At 41.8% G+C, this 27728-nt stretch overlaps 1 protein-coding gene across 7 annotated transcripts in view; it reads right to left on the bottom strand.

Moving 5' to 3' along the window:
* DLG2 (discs large MAGUK scaffold protein 2) overlaps window positions 1-27728 on the bottom strand; it is a 2219272-nt gene that overhangs the window by 134045 nt on the left and 2057499 nt on the right. The gene's annotated exons all lie outside the window — the stretch shown is intronic.

The raw sequence follows: 27728 nt of genomic DNA, 5'->3' as shown, positions 1-27728 counted from the left end.
AAAAGTCACAGAGAGACCGGAGCCATGGTCTGATGCTCCTCATTTGGGTCTAGAAGACCAGGTTGCCTGTAATGATTTGATAGTTGCTCCAGGGTAGCAATTAATTTACATCTCAAAATCATTTTGGAGGGTGTGTTTTTTTACTTGGACAAGATAGTGCATGTTTCATTCTGCATTTCTGGGAAGAGAGAAAATTAGATCGACTGTTACTGCAATGATTTTCTCAGCTCCATTCATGTACTCTGTTTTCCTTGGCTGTTCCTTCAGAAGAGTTATCATCTCCTACTTTATCCCATGAGCAACATCTCAGAAACTCTTGAGCACCATCTTAAAATGAAAGCAAACTCCAAGCACATATTTGAGTTCATATGATAATGTAATAGCTTCTCATTTCAATCAGAATACGACTGCTTATTGAGTAAGATCAGGGTTGTGACAGTGAAGCAGAAAAAGCCTGGGCTTTGGAATCAAAATGAGCCTAACAATTCTAGCTGTGTAACCTTCCAACATTTTCTTCCTCCATCTGAGCTTTAGATTGTTCCTCTGCATTTGGATTCAATAATACTTTTCCAACAGAGTAAATCAGCTTTAAATGAAGCAGTATACTTATAGAGACCCTTACACACTGGTTTCTCAGTGAATGTTAGATCTTTATGTACATTGAAACTCATTTATTAGAATCACTGGGGAATCAAACATTAAACATAAATGAATTATTCAGAGAGAGCTCTTTCTAAAATAGATGTCATACTTCCCTGCTTTCGCAAATAGAATACACTAAACATAATTTACACTCCTCTGAAGACTAATGACTTTCTTTGAACTCCTCATTTACGGGATGGTGCGTAATAAATGCAGTGATGTCTTCCAGGCTACCGAGTAGAACAGAGCTGTCTTTGTCCTGAATCTGCCGCATATTTAAATCCTGTTTGTTACCTCCTTGGACTGGTTTGTATCTGCCCCATCTTCTTCAGTTCCACTGCCTTGGCCTTCTCTTAGGGCCTCATGATTTCTTGTGTGGATTTACTGCCTCAGTTTCCCTATTTCCAGTCTCATCATCCCCGTCTTTCCTCTGCACTCAACAAGAGTAATTTTTCTAAAACGAAACCTGACTACATCACACTTGCTTGTTTAAAAATCAAAACAAACCAAATAACCCCTCCCCACCAAAGTTCCAATGGCTCTCCCAAGACTATAATCTAAAATATTCACTTTATCACGGCACGTATGTGAATGCCTCCACCTCTGTGAGCTGACCTGTCACATCTCCAGCTTCACCTCCCCTCCGTACCTAACCCCTCAGGACCTGAGCTCCAGTCTTGCTGAGCTGGGTTTTGTGCAGTAGATTCCTGAGGGCAAAAATTCCTAGCCTTTTTTCATACCTTCTTGCTCTTGCGGGTCCCTCTGACTGGAAAACTCATCATGGTTTTTGGATAAACACAAATCTTTCAGAAGGTACCTAAAGCGTTTTAGGTCTTTCGCAACCTGTCTTGCCCTTCCTTCCCCAATTCTCTGACTGAAGATGGGACCACTTGCCCCTTCCTCTGAAACAATATGGGGCCCTGGGCAGCTAGTCATCACACCACAGTGCTGTGGGGTTACCTGGGTACCTCCCACCCCCACTAGACTTTGTGCTTCACAAGGACATGAAGCTGTCTCCCCAGGCAGAGAGCAAGTACTCTGCAATTGCTGAGTATCTTTTTGAGTCTTTAGTCTCTATCAGGTTAATTTTTAGCTGATATCCCTGCCACTTCCTCATATTATTCTACTTGTAATTTAGTTCTGACTAGAACTAAATGACTATTAAATAGGTTTTGCATGAGGGATGTAGAGGTCTTTCTGAGGCAAATCCATGAGACTGGAAAGTTCATGCTCCTACTGACATTTATTTTGCCTGTTGGCTAGTTCTCAGTGGTGTTCTGGGTTCTTGAGATAAACAGGCAAACTGTCCACAGAGAAGCAGAGTGTGATAGGGTGATAGCCACCTTTCCCGGTGTGCCAGGATCTGAGTCAGAAACCAAGCGTAGAAAGGACTGGTGAGCAAGGCATTTAAGGGACTCGTTATGAAATGCTTACATCATCAAAAACAAGCGCATGATATAGACATTGTTAACACACATTCTATTGTTTTAAAAGGTGAGTTTGCACAACTGGCTATGGTGGGGGAGGGGCTTGAGACTCAAACCCAGGTCCACCTGACTTAGGCTGTGCTGTCATTTTACTACCTCCTGTTCCTATTGGAACTAGCCTCTGGGGACAGGAAAGCATTATTTCTTTGGGGAATTTCTCTCCGTAATTTTTCTTCCTATCACAACTTAACTTTTTCATTTCTGAATGTATAAGACAAAATCACAATGATGACCTGAAATCACAAATGATCAAATCAAATCACTTAGATGACCTGAAGTTAATGGAATTTTTAGAAAACCTGTTTTGATGTTCTCACTTATTATAGTAGCTGCAGACAGCAGAGAGAGAAGGAGTTGAGTCTGAAAGTCATAAACCATTCATGTTCTCAGCTCAGCAAGTACACAGCCAGTAAAGGGAGGCAGACTGGGCCATCTGTCCTGGGGCTCAGTACTGCCCTCTGACCCAGCCCACAGGTAATTGCTACCTCTGGGAAATCCTCTCTTTCTTAAAGTCTGAGCACAAGTTCAATTACCTTGGAGGATGCAGATGGGGGCTGTTAGACTGACTTCTAAAATGTGATCTACAGCAGAGACTGCAAACGGGCTTTTTCTCGTGTGCCAAAGCAAACCGCATCATGGTGGCCATCATTGAGAAGGATTCTGAACTGGTCTCCAGACTCAGAGGGAAGAATGCTGGGAACAAATGACCATGTCTGTTCTGAGATCGAGAGAAGCAGATCCTATGTTTATTATTGTTGGTAGAAGTTTCAGTTGTCATTTGGCATAAGCCAGGTTGTGATGCTACCTAATTTAGAAGTCTGTTCTAGTTACTGAACTCAGCAGAAAGCATACAACGACAGATTTAGAAGCAATGTCTTGGTCGGGTCTGGCACATCATAGATGCTCAATAAATGTTTACTGAAGGAATGAATGGAAAATTCTATGGTTTTATGTTAGAAGAAGAATAGAGTTCTTTTCCCCCCCTCAACAGTTGAGGGAATGGGCACACTGAGGTCCCTTTGCAAAGAGTCCTGAATGCTGAGAGTTGAGGGCATTGTATTACATGAACCAGTAATTCTCAAACTTAGCTGAATTCTCTAAGATGCTACATATAAACAAACAGAATCCCTGGTCCTTCCCTGTGATGATCTGATTGGTAAGTTTGGGGCAAAGTCAAGTCAAGGATTCTCTGGGTTTTGTCTGTTTTTACTATTTGCGAGCTTCCTGGGCAATCTGTATGATCGGTCAGATTTGGGAACTACAGCTGCAAGGTAATGTGGTTCTTCAGTAGATGAACAACTGAAGTTCTTCAGCAGACAAACAACTTACTCCCATAGAGATCTGTGTTTCCAGTTCCTTAAACTCCGATTCCCATCTGCCTATTGAGACCAGGCCTGTCCCTGCCTTTGCTGAGATCCTGGACCTGCTAGGCCTTATCCTGGTTGAGTCAGATTCCAGCTCCAAAGAGCTCTGCCACAGGGCTCTCTCTCTCTCAGGAAGAAGGGTGAGGACTGAGCACAACTTCTGCAGAACGGTGGAGAGATTAATGTGCTGCAGCGGGAATAAATCACGGATGGAAGAAATGAATGAACAGCATGTCTCTGGATTTCAAATAGCATTTCTGGAAACGAACGAGTCGTTCTGCTTTCCCAGTTCAATTAGTTTTCTTATAAATCCGCCCTAGCATTTTTCACTGCAGCCAATTATCTAACGTGTTCCAGTATGAAAATCTGGTCATTACCAAAAACATAATTGATTTGATCCATGCTCTGACACAACACTTGGCAAAATGCATATGCCTTCATACTGATTAGCCCTGCTGGGCCATTATTTTTCAGTAAAGCAGAAAACCATGTTGGCAATGGACAGTGCAATAATATGAAAATATGAGGACCTTATTTCTGTGGAAAGTTACAGCAAAAAAAAGAGTGGATGGAAGTCCAATGAGGACATCATTTGTTCTAAGACTTGGACTAAGAATCTATTTATCTCTAACACTGCCTTTCTGCAGGAGAAAAAGTGAGGCTAAGAGAAGGCACAGACAGAGCGGAGAGGGCGGGGCCTGGGCCTGAGAGGCTGAACCTGAATTTCAGGGTGGCCACTTGCCACTTGATAGCCTAAGGGCTGGGCACGTTCCTCAGCCTTTTTGATTTGCAGTGTACTTGTCTGTGTATCTGAGCACATCATTCTCTACCCCACAGTGCTGCCCAGAGGAAAAGCAGAAGTGGAGAGGGCCTGAAATGTATTACTAAGCACTCAGTGAATAGTGGCAAGCGTGTGATACTGCTGACCAAGTCACGAAACTGGTTTGCCATGTTTGGTTCCAATTTTGTTGATATGCATAATGCAATCTTGTTTACTTAATGAAAAAATTAAGGCAATATGATCACACTTTAAAGAACACTATTATCATTCCTTCCATGCCCTGTACTTTCTATGACATACAGAGTTTAGGCCCATAGTTTGCTTTTTTTTAGTGGAAAAAAAACCTCTGTATGTGGTGTGTATGAGTGTGAGAGAGAGGAAATAACACACATTCAAAAATCTTCATAAAATCTCTCTATAGAATTTAAAGAGAAATGGCTATTATGCACAATCCACTAAGGCAAAGAATATTAACAATAATTTATAATTCCTCTGGCTGTTCTTAACAACAGCATGTCCCTCTAAACCACTCTCTGTCCATAGGCAACTCTCCTGAATTTAGGGCAAATTAAGTCCTTTATAGTGCTATCACATACATATATGTATTCCTAAATAATAGATTGAATATGGATACAGATATGGGATCACACTGTGTATCTTTTCCCATGACTTGCCTCTTAGAGTCCATATTATATTAATAGCATTGGTATAAGTAAGTACATTTAAAAAACAGTATTGTTATGTACAAAGTTTCCCTAGGGTACAGACTAAACAAATGAGTTGTCGGGTTGGCTTTTTCAACTTTACTATATAAGTTAAACTGTTTCCCAAAGCAGATGTTCTGGTTGACACAGTGAATGAGCGTTTCAGGAGTTCTAGATCCCTTCCAACACTTGGACTGACCAGACTCTTTAATTTTGTCAATTTGGTGAACATGAAATGATGTCTTCTTATACTTTAATTTCAATTCCTGATTATTAATGCTTTTAAGCCACTCTTCATATGTGAATAAGTCATGTCTCTCTGTGTGTGTGTGTGTGTGTGTGTGTGTGTGTGTGTGTGTTCTAAGTCCTTGCTCATTTTCTATAGGAGTGTTTGTACTTTTTTCGTTGCGTTACAGCTCTCTGTATACAGTATTCTAGATAGTGATCTTTTATCAGCTACACACATTGAAAAGTTCTACTCCTTCTATTTCCAATTCATATCACATTTTACCTCAGAAGTCAGATACAGAATCCAAAGGTTTCATTTTTCTAAAGCTTCTGATATCAATAGCTGCAAATATAGACAGATTTCAAGATAAATAATTCATTAGCGTGGTTTAAAAGAAATGTATTCGTGAATATCTTTGCTCAGGCTTACAGAAGGTCCTTGAAGAGCTTATTAAAATAAACCAAACCAAATTAAAAACTAAAAGGCAACACTGTGATGATGAAGGCTTCCATGTCAAGACTCCAAATACACTAAAAATTTTTCTCTAGCAGTTAATATATTCACAATGACAATACTTCAAATGGCTTCTTTTACCCATAAGGCTTTCTATTTCTAGTGTATCACCCAGTCAGCACAGACAATTCTTACCAAGTCTACCCCTGAATTTCAAGCTTTAGTGTAAAACTTTTAAGAGTAATTTTTTTCCCCTTTAATACAATTGTCCCGGAGTCATATTTATAGTCAATTCATCTTTGAGTTTATGAAGAACTTAAGAATATACTCTACCAAAAATCCCCTATTTTGGGGGCAGTGAAACAGTCTGTATGATACTATAATGATGGATATATCATCATATGTCAAAACCTATAGCACGTAAAACACCAAGAGTGAACAGTAATGTAAACTATGGACTTTGAGTGATAATGCTGTGTCAGTATAAATTCACCAATTCTTAAAAACGTACAATTGTGGTGTGGGAATTCAATAGTGGGGGGGGGGAGCGGGGCTTGCAAACCGGTGGGGGCAAAAGGTGTACCAGAAATTTCTGTACCACCTGCTCAACTTTGCTATAAACGTAAAACTGCTCTATAAATAAAGTCGGTTAAAAATTTTAAAAATTAAATGCAGGGAGAAATGAGCTTTTTAAGATCCACTAAGAAGTGGTACTGGATAATATGGGGTGGGGCGGGGGGGAACCAAGTAAGCACACAAACAAACAAACAAACAAGTCCCAACTAGTTTCTAAAGCAATGGGACCAGGGATATGACTGCAGAAAAGACAACAATGGTAACAGCAATAGCAAATGCTTCCTGACTGCCAGGCAATCATCTACAGCACTTGACTCAAATAAACTCAGTTAACCTTCCCAAGAACCCTGTGGGATAAGAACTGTTACTACATTCCTTTTAAAGATGAAGTAACTGAAGATGAGAGGTAAGGAATATGTTCAAGATCATGCAACCAGTCAAAGGTGGAGCAGCTCTAAGCGTTGGGCGGCTCTCTGTTCCTCTTACCTCTCAAGTCACCACTCAACTTCTGAGTGCAGAGGAGTGCAGAACCAGGCTAGTTTTAACACATCACAGAACAATACACCCAAGGGTACTTCCACAGATCTGTACGCGGGCAGGTATTGAAAGTATTGGGCTATCCTGGTGGCTCAGATGGTAAAGAATCTGCCTGCAATGCAGATGTGGGGTCGATCCCTGGGTCAGGAAGATCCCCTGGAGAATAGAGTGGCTACCCACCCCAGTACTGAATGTATAACAATAACATAAAACTTCAGGGTTTCACTCACTATGGTCCACTAATGTGAGAACTTCATGCTTCTTGCCTTTCACGTGCAAAAACTAATCAACAGAAACCTTAATTAAATGGAGTTGGGAGACAAGAAGGGAGACAGCTCATGTCTGTGGACTACAGCAGAGCCCAACAGGAAGACGAAATGACTTCTTTTCTTTCCTGGCAAAGACTCAGCTAATGAAAATCCATGGACACATTGTTTACTCTAGCCCTCCCAATTGCCGTTTTTCCTTCTATTAAAAACTTCTCTTTCCCTTGCTCTGGAAGGGATTGTATGTAGCTTACCATGGTCGCAGACCCTGAATTGCAATTCTCTGCTGATCCCTAATAAGTCCATCTTTGCTGGAGAAATACCAGGCAGTCTATTTGCTTTAGGTCGCACATGGCTGTCAGTATTTGCCTGATATCAAGCCATGAAAGGTAGTAATAAAAACACCTGCATCTGTGCTGTGCAGAGCACCTCCCGCCCCAGGCGGTCATTATGACCTACTTACTGTGCATACGGCTTGACTGGAGATCCCTGGGGAAGGGGGCAGACGTTCGTTGAGTGCGTTTTCTATGCTAGATATTACACTGCCCTTTGGAAATGTCATTCTCCAGTCATCAGTATCTCTGTAGTGATTAACTTCATTTCAACAAACAGAGCTGCTGCCATATGAAAACATAACTTAGTTACTTTTGTGTACTAAGAGAATAATGCAAACTTGGGATCCACAAAGGAATTAACCTCTTTGTTAAGAACCAGATAATTCATAGTCAGGAGAGAAATTTAAAGATAATATAATGAAGGGGGAGAAAAAATGAGCTAAAAAAAATTAGCTAAAACTGTAAGCACTTTCTGTTTTACTCAGAGGGGGCAAGTCTTTGGATGGGTGCAACCAGGAACTAAAAACATATCTTTATCAAAGTGCAACACTGACGAGAGGTATTGAAATTCTTTAACACCTCCACTAGCATTTCACATCATCCTTGAAATCAAAGAAGCCATTTTAGCTGCCCTTTAGAAGCATCAGCCCACCACAGATGTCAGTCTCCCCACGGAGTTAAGTTTACCCTCAATTCAAGGAAGAGAGGTACTGCCAGTAGAAAACTGAAGGGCTTGAATCTCATACTCTCAAAATTCACAGAAGCAGCCATCTCAGCTAATGCAGTCAAGAAATACAGTAAGGGGCTCCAGGGCATTTAGTTAAATAGATACTAAATTGTCCTCCAGTATCTATTCCCTTTCAGGAGTACAACACCTCCCACCCACCCACCAGGGACTTTTAGGAAGGCATACCCAGGTAAAGACTGCATTTCTTACAATCACTTTAGAAAACTTTTAACAATTTATTTTGAAGTATTCGCCTACCTAAGACCTTGCAATTTCACTCCTGTATATATACGCGAGAGAAACAAGGGCTTATTTTCTTTGAAAGACTTGTATAAGAATGCTTATAGCAGCTTTGTTTATAATATCCCCAAACTGGAAACAATCTGAATGTCCTTCAACAGAAGAGTGGATAAACAAACTGTGTTATATTTATACAGTGGAATAATGCATAAAAGCACTAAAAAGTACCAGACTACCGAGATACAAAACAACACGGACTACTCTTAAAAACATCATGTTGAGACAAAGAACCCAGACATGAGAGACCACAAACTACATGGCTACATTTATATGAAGTTCAAGAGTAGGCTAATCTAAATTAGATTAAATTAGATTCAGGTGGAATTCAGCTAAATTCTGAATGCTCTCTCTCAGGGTGAGGGTTGAAGCCTAGTATCAACTGGAATGAAACATGAGGAAATCTGGGGTGCAGGAAACTTCCATATCTTGACATAGGTAGTGGCTACAAAGATGTATACTGTCATTAAAATGCATTGATTACTGCTTTTTATTATGTATAATTATATTTCAGAATGATAGATAAGGAGGGAGAGTGGGGAGGGGGAGACAACAGACAGACACCCTGGGAGTGCCAGTCAACGGGGACAACCTGAAACCCTCCCTATAGGATTTAAAACCAATATCAAACATGTTACACTTTCAAGGCAACCAGTTCTTAAATGACCAAGGCTAAAAAGCAAGATTTGGTCTTCCTCCCTACTTATGCTTTTTTTTTTTTTTTTTTTAAGTTATTATTTGTGTTTGGCGTATATGAGCTGGATGTCAGCTGAGGGGGAAAAGTCAATTCAGAGTTAAGATGAGTGGTTAATCTGTTTGGGTATAACGAAATATCAAGAGTAACCTCAAATTTCTCTAATAATTTGGAAGAAGAATTTGTGCATTCACTTGAATGTTATCTTGAGAGCCAGGATTACTCCTTTTAATTCTTGACTCTGCCTCTGTGTGAATTTGGCAAAGCCCACTTACTTTGAGACTGTTTCTTCATCTGAAGATGGGGTAACAACACTTCTAGGGATGCTAAGAATATTGCTGAGTGAACACACAAAGAGGCCCTAGAATGTCATATACACTCAACAAAAACTTAGTAGCTATTATTCTCTTACGAAGATGAGATCTGTTGTTCAAGAAAGTGATACAGTTTGTACATGTTTGACTCTGGCGTTTGATTCATTTAGTTGTATTTGGTCTTGTTCACAACAGGTTCAAAGTACCTATAATATATTTATTACTGAGTGAAATTACTCTTTCATTCATAGTATCTCTGATACCTTCAGTTCAAAAGGCAACAGAGAACATGTGACAGGCAAGCAACCATGGGCAGTCTCTCCCAGGAGAGGTGGGTCCACAGGAAGGCTATCCCTCTTTCTCCTTCCCAAGCGTTTATATCCAAGCAGCTCCTTGCATAGATTTTATATAACTTTAAAAAATAATGCACATGGTTTCTATCTCTCTGAGTAATGGAATTGATTCAGTAGTTTTCGGGTCAACCTGACATCATGCAAACCTTCAGATACCACAGCTGATTCTACAATAAGAGCTAAAAGCAGACTTGGTGTTGCTGTTTGTTGGGTGGAAAGCTAAGGGAAGAAAGTGTTTTTCTTTCATTTATAGCTCCGTTATTATGATTATAAAATCCAACAGACCATGGTGGGCTTTTGTTACACAATCAAGGGTCTCCAATTAATTCCTTCAACACAGCAGACTGTTCACAGAATTGCAGATCGGAATTATGTACATGTTCCCACTTTGAATCCCCTGCTGTCCAAGAACTTTCTTTCCTGCCAATAAAGTGACAGCAAGCAGCCAGCATATTGAAACAGAAGTCCCCTTTTAACTAAATGTTACAATATTAGGAGAAACCATACGAAACACTGACAATTTCATATGGTTCAAGCTAGTATTTACATCAAATCATAGGAAGAGTTAAATCAGAGGTGAAAATGACCAAAAAGGAGCTCGCGAGAGGAAAAGTATTTCCTCTAGTCCAAGTTCTTCCACCAGGGGCTCAAACTGCCTGCATGATGAACTCAGAAAATAGCTGAAGCCAGGCGATCGCTTAACCTCAGATGTGCCCTGCTAACTCAACGTGTGGTCTCCTGAAAGACCTCATGGGCTCCACAGCCTGGAGAGAACTAGCGCCATCTATGCGCCCAACAGGCCCCAGCAGGTCCCCGTGTGCCCTCCTGCTCAGGAGTCCAACGTGTTTACTGCCAACAAGAAATCTGGCTTTGCACGCCTTTCTGGCTCCAAGCACAACTAGGGCAGATGGAAGAGCCCTGGGAGTTAGAGGTGGCAGAATTTTGAAATTTCCCATTAAGCTGGCTTGATTTTTATGCCCACACATACCAAACAAAGAAAAAAATAGAAGAATCAGATTTCAGGAAATTATCTAACAACTGATTTTAAATTCCTCAATTTCTTCCCTAATACTGACAACAACATAGGTTGAGTATAAAAGTATGTGTGGGTTTTTGCATGAATACTCCCTTCTCCTCATGCCCCATCTCTCTCCTCCCACGGTGAAGTTGAAATAAGCTAAAAATTGAAATTCAGAAAGTGTAGTCTCTTTCTATGCCCAAGAAAATAAAATCTTACAGAAAAAAAATTTTAAGTAGCCATGTTGAAACCCAGTGGCTTTCTATTCAATTTTCTTTATTAATCCAGAATTATCTCTTTATGTGCAATAGAATTAACATTTTCAGGGTAAAGACTGTCACATGGGTAGAGACTGGACACCACTCTGTAGCAAATTTGGTCAAGATTTAAATGCTTGGTTGTTGAATTCACATGCTTGCACTTTTGGCAAAAATGGGAATTATTTTCATGTCATCAAATTTTGAGTGTAACCCCAGGGTTACATTCCTCAAATATCACATTAGGCTAAAGAATTGAAATAACATTGTTTAGAGTCTATTCTTTTCATGTCTGATCCCTAAATTCACCACAAATGAGAATGCTCTAAGATCTGAACTTCTATACCATCTAGCTCTCCCAAAGACTGATTAAAACAGAATCTCAACTCAGTGTTCTGTGACAACCTAGAGGGGTGGGATAAGAGAGGGGGGTTCACGAGGGAGGGGACATAGATATACCTGTGGCTGATTCATGTTGATGGATGACAGAGGCCAACAAAATACTGTAAAGCAATTATCCTCCAATTAAAAAAATAAAGAAAATAACAATGGAAAATTAAAACAAGAACAAAAACAGAATTTGAGAGCCAATGCATATCAGACAGAAAGAGATCTCAGAGGTGACCTTGTTTTACATAACAAAAATCTGAGGACCAGAGGTGACAGTACTTTGTATAGGGTCATGCAACAACTTGAACCTAGGTCCTCCAACTTTCCCCAGGCTGCACGTATTTCTGTCAAGGTGGGAAAGGAATGTCCAGACCTGTGGGTGTGACTGGAAACAAAGCAAAAGAAAAATGGGAAGGTAATTAAGCACTTATCGAAACTTGCTATTTTCTTGCCACTGAAGCAAATAAAGCAAGGAGAGAAAAGAACTTGGGGAATAGCAGTGTAGCTACCATCTATGCAACAGTGACAGGATAACAAACCAATGGTAACCATGATGATACCAAGTTTACTAAAAATATCACATTTCCTAGCAGTAACTAGTTTATCTCATTTAATCCTTTCAACAATCCGATGATGATAATAAATAATAATGGCTACCATTTATTGAGCATCTCTTCACATGGGCTGAACACTGTGCTGTTTTATAAACAATATCTCATTTTATTTATACAACATGATAGTGAGTTTGTTCTCCATAGTATAAAAATGAGCGAATTGAGACTTAAGAGAGTGTAAATTACATGTCTAAGGTCACACAACCAGTAAATGAAGGAACAAAAGTAAAAGCCAGGTCATAAGATCAAAGAACTTAAGCTTCTACATGCATCACCATGCTGGTTCTCAAAAACAGATTGGTTAAATTTAACACAAAACTCTTGCTGTATCAATACTGCTGGTCTTTTTAATTTTCCTCAAGAATAAACCAGATCCAAAATAAAAGTCATTATTTTATACAGAATATTCTAATTGTCTAACCTATTTATGTTGCAAGCTGTAGTAAATCACAGCTTTGGCATTGTATCTAGAATTATGACAGGCTGTGGTCATTTAAAAAATTCTGTGTTTTAACAGTGGGGAAACAATTTCACAGTCCTTTTGAGAGTAAAGGGAATTGGGTTTAATGCATGTATACTGCATTATACAGGAGTGGGAAGAGAGAGAGAAAGAGAGAAGAAAAGGAGGGGGATATAATGGAAAGAGGTACTATTTATTCACTGCTTCTAGGATTCTGTTGGAGATCATGCTGTTTAATAATTTCAGCACTTATCATTTTAAAAATCAGTAGCCCTGGTAACCAAGTCTATGACTGAAGCATGCTATAAAAAAAGACACATTGTGTGGCGGCTGGTCCTAGACAGACTGACAAGCTTTGCTCTGTCCTTTTGAAACCTAAGGCATTATTTACATACACTGAGCTACAACGCAGAATCCCTTCGTTAAGAGAGGTTTTTACACTTATCTGTATGTAAAAATAGAAATAGATGAATAAGGCCACATATTTTCTTCTTGTGCTAAATTACTGGTTAGAAAATAAAATTGTAGAAACTCTCTGAATGGTACTGAATGAGCCACACTAAGACTTAACCGCGTCTCCCTGAGCGGCACTCACTCACTTGCCGGGCCTTTGGCAGCGCCCCGCCCCGCCCCGCCAAGCAGTGAGGTGCGGTGACTCTGCAGGAAGGACAGCAACAAGGGACGCTGAAGGGCTGCCTTCCCAGTGGCACTGGCAACCGTCAAGGTGATTAAAGAGGCCTTTTTCCCCCCCTGCTTTCCAGTTTCCTCAAGGATCCAGTCTACATTCAGCTTCTTTCGGGGGCAGTGGTTCAAGTGGGCAGGAAGCATGTTTTTGGAGTAGTACGCAGATTTAAACAAAGGTGATAGATGCCTGTTCTTGACTTTAGCCACAAGATGATAGAAACTGTACACGTTAGAAAACCAGAGGTTTAACTCTCCATTTGCATCACCACACAGAGTATAGCACTGTGCTTTTCCCAAGGGGTTTATCATCTGTCCATCCTGCTGCCCACCCTTCCCCTCCCACAGACCCAGGTGCTTTAGGTCAAATACAGGCACTAGGACAGAGTAGCGAAGAGTCAGACCTGGGCTGGAACACTGACTCCACCTCGAGGGACTGTGAGACAGGGCAGGTTGCTTGACTTGCGAGTCTTCGCTTCTTCACTATAAAAGGGACTCAATAATATTACCTCATCTCTCACTGAATTAGGGAGAGGATTAAATAAGTAAAGCACCTGACACATACCCAGCATCTGACAAACAGGGGGCATATTAGGTAGCATCATTCTCATTTTAGGTGTGAGAAAACTGACAGAAGCTCAGAAGAGGTAAGTGATTTGTACAAGATCTCAGATCTAGTTAAGTGGTGGAGCCAGGACTGTACCCTCAGAGTGTGAAAAACTCACATGCTCCTCACAGTAGCATGTTTCTCTTTTAATAAGCTCACAGTCTGGGGAGAAAAATAAGCTTGGAGTGTCCCACTGTCCCCATAACTAAAGTGCTATGAAAGAGGACAGAGAGGCATGAGCCAGTGGGCCAGAAAGCTCCTGGGAAGATACAGTGACTGCTCTGGGTCTTGAAAGGCCTTCCAGCACCTCCTAGACAGAAATTTTGAGGAGGAGGAGGAGTCTGTACTATTGAAACACTGAAGAAAGGGCCAGTGCCAAGGCAGGGAGCAAGGAAAGAACAGGGTGCCCTCGAGGCTGCTGCCCGGGGTGTGTTAGGGCAGTCAGTAGTGGGTGAGAGGGCAGAGTCCAGACCAAGATAATCTCCTTTACCTTGTAGGTGACCGGGAGCCACAAATATAGTCTAAATAGATGGGTGAACTCAAAAGAGTTAAAATGGCTGGAAGTGAATCACACTTGAATCTTTTCCATTTTTACTTGGAAACAGAACATCTCTCCCACCAGGCAGGCTCATCTAATGTTTCCATGCCAACCGACTGCAGATAGGCTAAGCCCTAAGGTGGGGAGTGGCGCAGGGCAAGGAGAGTGTGCAGGGGAAAGGCCAGGATCAGACTGTGGGGGTGGGCTGAGAACAGAATGGGGGCCGGTGCACTACAGAGTAGGAAGGGGGAGAGGTATGAACCAGAAATGAGGGCTCGGTAAACCTAGTTATACCTAAATTTTTTACAAGTCTGGCCATTACTGCACACAAACACTCACATACTCACACATACACACACACACAGATGCAGCATTCAAATTAGGGATTTTTGAACTCACCTATACCTTGCATATGTTCAAAGGGACTTCATGCAATTTGAGAACTTCTAATCAGTTTATTTTGTGTTCACAGGCAATCAAAATAGGAATGCTAGAACTCTCTGATTCTCAATAAATCTTTCTAATACGTTCAATCTGCTTTCCAAAGTTATTACTTTAGTCTTGCACTAGAAAATTTTCTTTTTGCTAAGTGTTAGCAATTATAGCATCAGGTTCAAGGTTGATTTCCAAATTCTTAGCCTGGATGTGATCAGAACTGAAAGCCGTCCCAGGAACTGGCTTTCCCATTAGTTGCAGGCTGGCATTAATTAGACTTTCATGCAAGAAATCTAAGACTTTTTAAGCTATTGTTCTCAGGTTGACAAGGAAGTTTTAAAAAAAGAAAAGATAAAACAATGGTTCTTAATGTTACTGCATACTGGATTCACTGGGGAAGCTTTAAAATATTAGGTGAGTGCAAAAGTAACTGAGGTGTTGCACTGTTGAACTTTGCCATTTGATATTAGAATACATTCTTAAATAAATGTGATTATGTTATACAACATTTTAATGAACATTTCTCGCTTTATGTTTTTTGGCTAATGACATTACTTGCTGTGTATTTTATTTTAGACAATGGAAATGATGTTAGACAAACAGCAATTCGAGCTGTTTTGAGTTAAAGTAGTAGAGAGAACTTGCAACATCAACAATGCATTTGGCCCGGGAACTGCTAACAAATGTACAGTGCAGTGGTGGTTCAAGAAGTTTGCAAAGGAAACAAGAAGCTTGAAGATGAGAAGCATAGTTGCCAGCCATCAGAAGTTGACAACGATCAACTAGAGGATCACTGAAGCTGATCCTCTTACAACTACCTGAGAAGTTGCCAAAGAACTCGATATCGACCATTCTATGGTCATTTAGCATTTGAAGCAAACTGGAAAGGTGAAAAAGCTCAATCAGTGGGTGCCTCACGAGCTGATCAAAAATTAAAAAAAACATCATTTTGAAGTGTCGTCTTTTCTTATTCTACACAATAACAATGAACCATTTCGATCGGATTGTAACATGCGAGGAAAAGTGGATTGTGTATGACAACCAGTGACAACCAGCTCAGTGGCTGGACCCAGAAGAAGCTTCAAAGCACTTTCCAAAGTCAGACTTGCACCAAAAAAAGGTCATGGTCACTGTTTGGTGGTCTGCTGCTCATCTGATCCACTACAGCTTTCTGAATCCCAGTGAAACCATTACATCTGATAAGTATGCTCAGCAAATCGATGAGATGCACGGAAAACTGCAATGCCTGCAGCTGGCATTGGTCAACAGAATGGGTCCAGTTCTTCTCCATGACAATGCCTGACCACACATTGCACAACCAATGCTTCAAAAGTTGAATGAATTGGGCTACGGAGTTTTGCTCCATCTGCCTTATTTACCTGACCTCTCTCTTGCCAACTGACTACCACTTCTTCAAGCATCTCAACAACTTTTTGCAGGGTAAATGCTTCCACAATAGCAGGAGGCAGAAAAGTCTTTCCAAGAGTTCACTGAATCCTGAAGCAGGGATTTTTATTTAACAGGAATATACTTACTTCTTGCTGGCAAAAATGTGTTGATTGTAGTGGTTCATACTTTGATCAATAAAGATGTGTTTTAGTATAGTTATAATGATTTAAAATTCATGGTCCCAAACTGCAATTATGTTTGCACCAACCTAATATAATGATGTCAAGGACACATTCTCAGAAGTTCTGACTCAGTAGGTTTGGGCTGGGGCCTGGGCATCAAGGTTTTCAAGAGCACTTGTGATATTATGATTTATAATATGATTTGGTCTTTGTCCCATTCCTGGCATAGAGCTCCTAGAACACTTGGAATGTCTTAAGTTGTAAGAGGCATAAAGGTGTCTGTTGTTATTCATAACAAACCCATTTCAACCACACCTCAGTTTCTGTTAATGAGTTGGCTTTTGGATAGTCCCTAAGGATGAAAACTGCTTGCCCAGGGAACCATGTGATTAGAAGGGTGTAGCTTTCAGCCCAGCTGCTAACCTCTGATGGAGAAGGCAATGGCACCCCACTCCAGTACTCTTGCTTAGAAAATCCCATAGATGGGGGAGCCTGGTGGGCTACAGTCCATGAGGTTGCTAAGAGTCGAACACGACTGAGCGACTTCACTTTCACACATTGGAGAAGGAAATGGCAACTCACTCTGATGTTCTTGCCTGGAGAATCCCAGGGACGGGGGAGCCTGGTGGGCTGCCGTCTATGGGGCCGCACAGAGTCGGACACAACTGAAGCGACTCAGCAGCAGCAGCTAACCTCTGAAGAAGGGAGAGGCTGGAGTGGCCAATGATTTAATCAATGATGCCTAGTAATGAGGGCTTCCCAGGTAGGGTTAGTGGCAAAGAACCTGTCGGCCAATGCAGGAGACAAGAGACGTGGGTTCGATCCTCTGAAGGAGGATGTAGGGAGAGAGCAAATTAGCCAAGATGGGCGTGGTCAGGCTCTTTCGCCCCACAGCCTCTTGCTCTTGCCCCACGTTTTGTAAATAATGATTATGTGACTGACCGCTGAGATCACTTATAGCACCGGGCATAAGCATCATGAGTTTACTCACCTGGACATGGGCTAGTTTGCGCGGTACCCCTGTATGAGCTTCACCGTGAAAGCCCTGGCTGCGGCTGCACTGCGGCTACACTGGCGCGACATCATGGTCATGTGATATGAGGGTATGTTAAGGCTCTGCAATCGCTACGTTATGGTTACGTTGTGGCTGCTGTGGCTGCTGGTCCTAAGGCTCCTCCAGTCTTCTTCCAGCCTCTGAGCTCATGCCGTGCCTGGGCTCAGTGAACAGTGCTGACAGTGTGAACAGCAAGGCAATTGGTGCTGTGAGCAGGATTGGCGATGCAGAGGGCATGGCAACCTACTTCAGTATTCTTGCTTGCAGAATCCCAGGACAGAGGAACCTGGTAGGCTATAGACCACGGGGTCGCAAAAGATCAGACACGACTGATGTGACTTAGCAGACACGCACACAGGCCTAGTAATGAAGTGTCCATAAAAATGCTAACCGATGGAGCTTCTGGTTGCTGAAAACATGGAGATGCTGGGAGGGGGGACCTCACTGGGCGGGTGGGGATGAGAGCAGGGAAGCTCAGTGCCTTTTCCCCCAAACCGTGCCCAGGCATCTCTCACTTGGTTGTTCCTGAGTCTATTCTTTTATACTAAAACTGTAATCTACAGCATAAACTGTTTTCCTCAGTTCTGTGAGTGGCTCTAGGAAATTACTGAACCCAAGGAGAGGGCTGTGGGAACCTCTGATTTACAACCAGTTAGATCAGAAACACAGGTAACACCCTGGACTTGTGACTGGCATCTGAAGTGGGGGCAGTCTTGCAGGGCTGAGCCCTTAACCTGTGGGATCTGACTCCCTCTCCATGGAAACAGTGTCAGAATTGAGTTAAACTGAAGGACACTCAGCTGACATTGGAAAACTGATCTGTGTGGGATAAAGACCACACATCTGGTGTCAGAAGTGAAGTATTCCACGAGCTGTTACAGTTTAGTCATTCAGTGGTGTCTGACTCTTTGCAACCCCAAGGACTGTTGCCCTCCAGGCTTCTTTGTCCATGGTATTTCCCAGGCAAGAACGCTGGATGGGTTGCCATTTCTTCTCCAAGGGATCTTCCCATGTCTCCTGCACTGGCAGGCAGATTCTTTACCACTGAGCCACCAGGAAAGCCTATTCAGTGAGTTGCAGAAAGGACATGAGTTTGAGCGAGCTCCGGGAGGTGGTGGTGGACAGGGAGGCCTGGTGTGCTGTAGTCCATGGGGTTTCAGAGAGTCAGACACGACTGACTGACTAAACTGAACTGAAGTGGATAAAGAATTCTTACTTAAATCCTGATTTCTAGGGGTTAGGGAAGCGCTGTCACAGAGGGTCTGTAAATCTTCAGAAGACCTTATCCTGCAAAGTCCCAACTGCAGCATTTTTACTGGTGAAATGATAGAGTTGAGGGAGGGGAAACAGAAGGAAATAGGACATAAGGAATACTGCATCTGTTTCATTGGCTGACACTTTCTGAGGCAACTGTTACTTTTGCTGGATTTGATACTTGTAACAACCCTTTAAATGGGTATTATTATTCCTATTCTACATTAGGAACATGATCCCAAAGATACTCAGTCTACTCTATCATCATAGGTTAATTTTGGCTATCTTTGAATGTTACAGGAATGGAACCAGATAGAACAACAGCCCACCCAGAGAGGTCCGTGCCCTAATCACTGAATCTATGAATATGTTATTTACATGGCAAAAGAGACTTTAAGACTTGATTTGGGTTAAGGATCTCGAAGTGGAAACATTATTTTGCACTAGCTGAGTGGACCCAATCTAATCACAAGAGTCTTTAGAAGTGTTACAAGTGCAGGACCTTTCCTGCGTAGGTGGGAGAGATGCAAGTGAGAAGTAAACCCACCGTACTCAGCTTTTAATATGAAGGCAAGAGCCATTAACCATGGAATGTGGCGTCCCTTAGAAAATGGGAATGCCTCTCAGCTGACAGTCAGCAAGAAAGCAGGGACTACAGGATTACGGCAGGGATTTGGCATCAGACAGAACTGATTTGTTCTCCTTCTTTGCTGTGTAATTTTGGGCAATAACATGAACTATCTAGCCTTGGTTTCATTAACTGAAGAATGGGGATAGTAACGATACTCCTCATATTAGGGTTTCCCAGGTGGCGCAGTTGGTAATGAATCCGTCTGCCAGTGCAGGAGACACAGGAGACAAGGATTCAATCCCTGCGTTGGGAAGGTTCCCTGGAGAAGGAAATGGCAGCTCACTCCAGTATTCTTGCCTGAGAGATTCCATGGACAGGGGAGCCTGGAGGGCTACAGTCCATGGGGTCACAACTGAGCACAGGCACAGCACACATACCATGAGATCTAAATCCTCCTCAGCATCTTCCTGCCCTCAGGACACCCGAAGCCACTATATAATCTAGGACTCATCAGAAGATGGGTGCGCTGCAGAGGCGGGTGTAATATGGGGGTATCCATTTACAAGGGAGGAGGCAGGAATGGGGAATTTTAGGAAAAGAGAGAAGTGTTATCTTATAAAGGGCCAACGATGGGGTTCATTCAACACAGGCCTTTTAGAAATGGGAACACTCTGCTGACCTGGAGTCGCTCAGCCAGAAACACTGGGACCCCTTCCTGAGGACTAACTCAGAGCCCTCCTTAATAGGAAGACAGGGATGAAGCAGTCCTGAAGCCACAAGAACTGGTTCATGAGCTTGGTCTGGAGAGTAAGAACTGCAGTTAATTTACATGAGAATTTATATTTTCGTGACAGAGGTGACTAGAAGCTACCAAATATCCCGTTTATTGTGAAGTTCTATTTAGTTCACATCACGTTTTCTCATTATTTTATTTATTAAATCAGGTGTTTTGTTTTTTTTTAAGTGTGAGATCCATCATCTGAAAGGCCAAATCTGCATTTTTTAAAAAAATTAAGGGGGCATTCCCTGGTGGTCTTGTGGTTAGGATTCAGTGCTTTCACTGCCACGGCATCCCCCAAGTCATGCTGCAAGGCCAAAAAAATTTTTTAATAAAATAAAATCATGTACACAATGTCACCTTAAGAAAATTAAGGATAAGAAAGTACCTGAAGTAAGTCATCTGTTCTGAAACAATACAGTTATACAATGTTTTAAATATTGTAATGGAAGTGTTTAATGGAAGACACTAGAAAGTGATTATATCTTTTACAAGAGTCTGTTTTTAAAATAAAAGATGACATAATAAAAAATACATGAAAGTGCAGTTTAAAAAATAATAAAAGTGTAATTTTGATAATGGAAATTCCTTCTTACCTCTTACTAACCACCACCAAAACTCATCAGTTTACCATGGAGGCTGGGTCTGGGCTTCCCACTTATTGAGAAAATGGTATAAAAAGTGAAGAAAATTCACAAGGAGAAAGGAAATCTAAAACATGGCTTTCTCTGTCCAGAAAGGACAGAGGTAAAAAAAAAAAAAAAGGCATCCCAGGCATTTTATTATCATTTAAAAGCAAAAAATTCAGGATTAAGAATTTAAACAAGTGAGCTGTCATAATGTTTGCTTTAATTTTTTTAAGCTACAGAGTAAGATTATATGGAGAGTAGAAGGATGTAATGTATCTAGTGGGGTTTATGAAATTGTAAATTTTAAAATATGGAATACTTTACCTGATGCTTATGTTTTGTTCCTGTTTTTCTTTTGACATTGATGGACATAAGAAAGAACAATCAATTTAAAATATAATTTGTATGTGTATTGTTTTTAGACTTCTTACTTGTCAAATTAAGTTGTCAAGCTCACGTTAGGTCCCTGATTTTTTAAAATTCTAATGCTGTTGGTCAGGGAAATCTCTAAGTCCGGCAGCCTCTACATTGAGGAAACCACACATGGAAAGGACACCAACACCCAACATGGTCCAGTGATTTTCAAAGTCCTTTGAGGCACTTTTATGCATTTTCTTAAAAATTCAGACCTGAAGAGCAAGGAGAAGGGGTAGAAACTTTTGCAAAAGAGGAAGACTAAAATGTACTGAGGGTGCTAATAACTAAATGTGAAATAATGACATCACTTCTCTTTTGAAAGATTTCCTACAGTGGAGAGCATTACCTGAAAGTAGGCCATTGAAAGCCCAGAGCAAGTTGGGAATTTTAAGTTTCTTAAGCACTAAGGAGGCTGAAAGATAATGTTTCTACAGATCACAAAAGCAGGCATATGGATACTTTACATAAAGTACTCTTTTAGGCAAAAGACAAAGCTTGGCTCCTTGGAAGTGTTCCCAGTGCTGACTTCCTCTTTCCTATACTTGCGGTACTACATACTAAGGGAAACACACGTGGCTTCAGCTTTGAGCAAACTGTCCTAAACCAGGCATGAGCAGAGCTGGTATCAGAGGTGTGGGCTTGTGTGGCTGCAGTCTCACGCTGCCTCACACTTAGTACAGTGCTCTGCTCTCATTGTCTTGATATTCTAAAATTTGAACACGAAGCTCCGTTTTCACTTTGCACTGAGCCCCACAAATTGTGTAGTTGGTTGTGGGTCTCATGCTGCATGCCCCACGTGCGGGGCATGATGTATGATGGGCACTTCAATTGTGTTCTTTCCTGTGGGACTTTATATGGATAGGGCTGCAAAATCTGTTGGCAGAAGAGAGGCAGAGAATTTGCTTACATTGTTGTCATGGCTGCAGCTAGTGGGGTTTTGCTCAATTTAACCACAAATTCACAATGCTCCGGGCATCTTTTAAGTTACAGTACAGGATCTAAAGGGCTTTCTAGGTGGTGTTAGTGGTAAAGAACTTGCTTGCCAATTCAGGAGACAAAAAGAGATGCGGGTTCGACCTCTGGGTCGGGAAGATCCTATGGAGGAGGGCATGGTAACCCACTCCAGTATTCTTGCCTAGAGAATCCCATGGACAGAGGTATAGTCCATAGGGTTGCAAAGAGTTGGACCCAACTGAAGTGACTTAGCACACACATATGTACAGGATCTAAGGTGACTGTATGATATTCATTCAACTGCCCATTCGACATTTAATAATGCACAAGTAGTTCTGCAGAAATCAGCAGTGTGTAACATGGCAGCAAATGCAGTGGGAGGCAAACACTAGACAAAGATACATGTGAGTTGTGGGCTCACACATCTTTAATGAGAGTGGATTGAAGCAAGGGCTTGGTACTATTCTAGGTTCTTGGTACTATTCTTTAAAGAGAGTGGATGGAGGCAAGGGCGTGGTAGTATTCTATGCTTGGAAAACAGCGTAGGTAGGTCAATACTTTGAGCCTCAGATTTCTTATCAGAAAACTGTGGGAAAACAATACCTACTTAAACAGATACTTTATATCAAATCAAATCAAATATACGAAAGCCTTTCAAAAAAGCCACGTGACACCATGGGCAGGGGCAGAGGACAGTATTAGTCTCTTATGGGTAAACTTCAGGTAAACTTGGTCTCCATTTTCTCTTCTTTACAATGGGGCTAAAAATGGGGCTTCCCTGGTGGCTCAGAGGTTAAAGTGTCTGCCTGCAATGCAGGAGACCTGGGTTCGATTCCTGGGTTGGGAAGATCCCCTGGAGAAGGAAATGGCAACCCCCTCCAGTATTCTTGCCTGGAGAATCCCATGGACAGAGAAGTCTGGTGGGCTACAGTCCATGGGGTCGCAGAGAGTCGGACATGACTGAGTGACTTCACTTACTTACTTACCTCATAGCAGAGGTTTGTGAGAAATTAAGATAATCCACATAAGGTGCTTAGCAAACTGCCTGCCATGAAATCTTGTAAAAGAACTTGTGAATGTTATTGTTACTGTTCTTGTTGATTTTCAGGAAGAAGGAAAATGAATTTGAAGTCTAACCTATATTAAATCTGACATTTGTTTGGCTAAATGCATTTTAAGAAAACATGGTTTGAGGCAACAGTCACTACGAACAGGACAGCTTACTCATCTGATCAAGAAGAGATAAGGACCTCTGTTAGTCAGGGAACCATTGGCAAGTCATGAGGCAATGAAGTAAAATTTTAATTAAAATTAAATGCTCTCCAATCTAGTAACATTCATAATCCATTCACTTGACTGATTCAGCAGTTACCATATGCCACACTGTGCACATATAGACTATAACCCGGCAAATCTCCATTGGAGAGGTGCTCACTATCTGATGCAGGGGACAGGTGAGCCAACAGGTGGGAAGTGAGGAGGGTGTGAACATTAGAAGAGAGTTTACACAGCGCACAGGAACATAGACGAGCACGTGCGTAACTCAACCAGCAACTAGGAGTCACTGGTGATTCCAATACCATCATGTTTAACCATCATGCTCAACTGATATTCAAAAAGTTCATTCAATAAGTATTTACCCAATTCCTGTAATGTCTCTGGCACTGTTCCAAATGTTAAGATGAAAGGACCAGTGTCTTGAGAATCTATTCCCTTGCTCCTTGCCTAACCTCATGATTTAGGGTGAGGATTCCCTCAACTTTTCCATACACTCATCTCTCACCTGTTCTCTCCTGTGAACACTGTGTGTTGTGCCTTTTATTGTTCTGCCCTCTTTTCTAGCTAGAGCTGTTCAGATTGTTCTTGGAAGTAGTAATTTGGGGCTAACAGGCTAAGTATCTCCTCTGGAGATACGAAATTTCATATGGAAATACGAATATTTCCATGAATATTTCATGGAAATATGATTACCATGGGGTGGAGGTGAGGATCAGAGCCCAGACTGGCAGGGTGATTCTTGAGTGTCTTAAGGGCAGAAAAGATGCCCTATCCATGTTTTTATCCACAAGGTGCAGTGCAGCATAAGGTGGATGGTTATGACTCTGAAATGGATGAATGAGTGAGCGACTGAATGAATAAGGCTCACGCATTAATAAAAACGGTATCGGGATTCTAGATCCTGGGGTAAAGGGATAGATAAGAAATTTGATGGTTAATGGAAGGGTCACCCATGGTGATCAGCAATTTTTCCCATAGGAAACTGAAAATTAAAAATATTTTAAAATTGGGGCCAGACTATGATTTCAGGGCAAGGAGAAACCTCCTCCCAGTCCTCAGTGACTCTTCCTTTCTATTTCTGGCACAAAATTAGCTGCCTGAAGACAAAGCTTTTTGTTCCACAATTAAGGATGCGATTAAAAATGCAAATGCCTGAAAGAGTGTATATAATGCTAATGAGTCTCAAAGTACACAGGAAGAATCAAAATCTATTCCTCTTTAAAGGAGGCCCCAGCTTAGGAGGCAGGCTCTGAGCAGTGGGAGGGGTACAGGCCCCACTCTTTACCTAACAGGCCCACCTGGCAGGTTCTTTCACAGACTTAGTTTAACTTAATCCCAACAACAAGCTGGTGAACAAGGTATCATGTCCATTTCATAAATGAAAAGTTCAAGTTTCAGCAATTGATCAACAGTGAAGTCTGGACCAGAGGCCAGGTCTTCCTTGAGGAAGTCAGTGTAACGTATAAACGAAACAGGAGGTCTATCAATATGAATGTAACCTCTGCCCCTAGAGAATCCACTTCCTCCTCACTGTTCTGTAGCACAATGAGCATGGGCTCCAGTGGGAGGCATGCCTGGGCAGAGAACATGGGCTGGCCATGTGGCACCATGCTCCTTTTAAATCTCTCTGGCCCTGTACAAGGTTCTTCATCTGTAGAATGCAGATAATAATCATAATTGTATTTAGCACTGCTGTAAAGCTTAAATGAAGTGACAAATAAAGCACAGGCCTCTCAGTGTGGCTCTGGCAGCCCGTCCTAACTTTTGCACTGCCCTTTCCAAAGCTCTTAGGTTTCCCAAGTCTAGACCATCTCCAGACTTTCTGCCTCATCTTGTCAGACTGTTTCAGGTACCTGGTCGTGTCTCCCCCAGTAAGATATTAAGAGAGGTAAGAAACTCTGGGGCTTCCCAGGTAGCTCAGTGGTAAGGAATCTGCCTGCCAATGCAGGAGACATGGGTTTGAGCCCTGGGTCAGGAAGATCCCCGGAGGAGGAAATGGAAACTCACTTTAGTATTGGTGCCTGGGAAATCCCATGGACAGAGAAGCCTGGTGGGCTACAGTTCATGAGGTCGCAAAGAGTAGGATGCAACTGAGCACGCACACAGCGAGAAACTCTGAATCCAGAGTGCTACGATACACTGTATTCCTGAAAGAGTAAATGATCATCTAGTCAAAGAAGAACATATGAGTGAATGAATAAGAGGCAGTAAAAATGGCTTTGTTGGCTAGCCCTGTGCCAAGTACTGGGCAGGGGATGCACACAGGATGATAACATGTCCCCTGGGGACATCAGCTGAGAGCATGTTGGGTCCAAGGCTGGAAGGGAAGAAGGTAAAAACCTGACTTGTAATAAAGTTCAACGATTTCATGGCTCTACCTTAAATAACCTTGAGAAATTCATAGCAAGCAAAATGGGAAGCAAATTTGCACTGGAGCCAAGTTCCCTGAACTGGCTCCATCCTACACTGTTCTCCAGGTTGCCTGGGAAGCCCATCCTCAGGTTACAGACCAGCAATACAGTGGGGCAGCAATGTTCATCGCAGCTCTGTTTATAATAGCCAGGACATGGAAGCAACCTAGATGCCCATCAGCAGACGAATGGATAAGGAAGCTGTGGTACATATACACCATGGAATATTACTCAGCCGTTAAAAAGAATTCATTTGAATCAGTTCTAATGAGATGGATGAAACTGGAGCCCATTATACAGAGTGAAGTAAGCCAGAAAGATAAAGAACATTACAGCATACTAACACATATATATGGAATTTAGAAAGATAGTAACGATAACCCTATATGCAAAACAGAAAAAGAGACACAGAAGTACAGAACAGACTTTTGAACTCTGTGGGAGAAGGTGAGGGTGGGATGTTTCGAAAGAACAGCATGTATATTATCTATGGTGAAACAGATCACCAGCCCTGGTGGGATGCGTAAGACAAGTGCTCGGGCCTGGGGCACTGGGAAGACCCAGAGGAATCGGGTGGAGAGGGAGGTGGGAGGGGGGATCGGGATGGGGAATATGTGTAACTCTATGGCTGATTCATGTCAATGTATGACAAAACCCACTGCAATGTTGTGAAGTAATTAGCCTCCAACTAATAATAAAAAAAAAAAAAATACAGTGGGGCAGGAAGTACAGTGGAAGGATGTATTAATGTTTAAAGCAGCACCAGAAAAAAGACCAGAGCCTCTTACATGATGACGTTGCTTTCCCCTCCCACCAAAATCAGTCAGGGGAGAACATCTTTCTTCTAGAATTAAAAACCCATCAGGATGAAGAATCCTGGGTGAAATCTATTTGCTCAAGATTTCCCCCGGTGTAATTTCCAGTCCTGTGTCTCTGGAATAGGAAGATTAAGGGTGCTGAGAACAAGACACAGATGAGGTTCACCCTGAGCCCTGCCTCTACCCCAGGTCCTCTCACTAAGAAGGTATAGGCTGTGTGTCATGGTCTAAACGTATTACTGAATTAGGCCTCAGCTGAAAGAGAGTCACAGAGTTCAGCAGGCAGGTGAAGCTGCCTGAAAGGCCTTGCAGACCCAGATGTGTCCTGGAAATCCCAAAAGGTAGTGCCTGTGTCCTGTCCACAGGACTTGACCAAACTCCATTCACTTGATGATGGGTTTCCAGAGGGCTGACTACTCAAAGGTCTTGGCTTATATTTTAATCTTGTTCTTTCACATCTCTATGGGAAAGAGAATCTAGGAATTAATTCATTCAACAAATATTTACTGAAGAGACTTCTTTAGGCCAAGCACTGTGCCATAAGGCACTAAGGATATAAGAAAATTAAGACATTAACTGGGATTTGCAGACCTAGTATTGATGGACCTGCCATTTCAAGGAGCTTTACCATGAAGCTGTAATAAAGACCAGAGTGATCACTATTTTAATAGGTGAGTTTTAAATACCAGTGGTCTTTTGGGTAGATTTCATTGTAGGAAACCTTATAGGCTGTTGTGAAGATTAACACAGGTTAATAATTGCAAGGCACGTAGCACATGAGAACAGTTAGGATACTGCCCTGCATTCTAACTGAACTGCCTGCAGATACGGACAATGAGAATCCTGACGAAGAAGTCTGATCTCTTATTCATCTCTGTAGCTGAGCATCTGCTACAGACTGGCATATTGCAGGTATATTCATGTGAAATCATGTTTGTTGAATGAAAGAACTGATGCTCTGATGAATCCTTTTGTAAAAGATTTAAACAATAGAGCAGGAGGCAGACCTCAACATTTGTCACATATAGCCTTTGAAGGAAAAACTGTCAAAGAAAGTACAAAGTTTGAGTTATCAGTTTAAAATGTGGATTTAGAACCACAGAAGGAAGTAAATAATTCAAATCCATAACAGAAAACTGTGAGCAGAGGGCTTAGAGTGGCTGAAGAACGTAGAGGAGAAATGGGAGCAGTTGTGAGGATGGGGTGCTGATGACACCCATGGGGAACTGGAAGG

The sequence above is a fragment of the Muntiacus reevesi genome, chromosome 5 (genome assembly GCF_963930625.1).
Source record: "Muntiacus reevesi chromosome 5, mMunRee1.1, whole genome shotgun sequence".
Lineage (NCBI taxonomy): Eukaryota > Metazoa > Chordata > Mammalia > Artiodactyla > Cervidae > Muntiacus > Muntiacus reevesi.
Note: the sequence above shows the minus strand (reverse complement) of the source record. Positions and strands in the feature narration are given on the sequence as shown.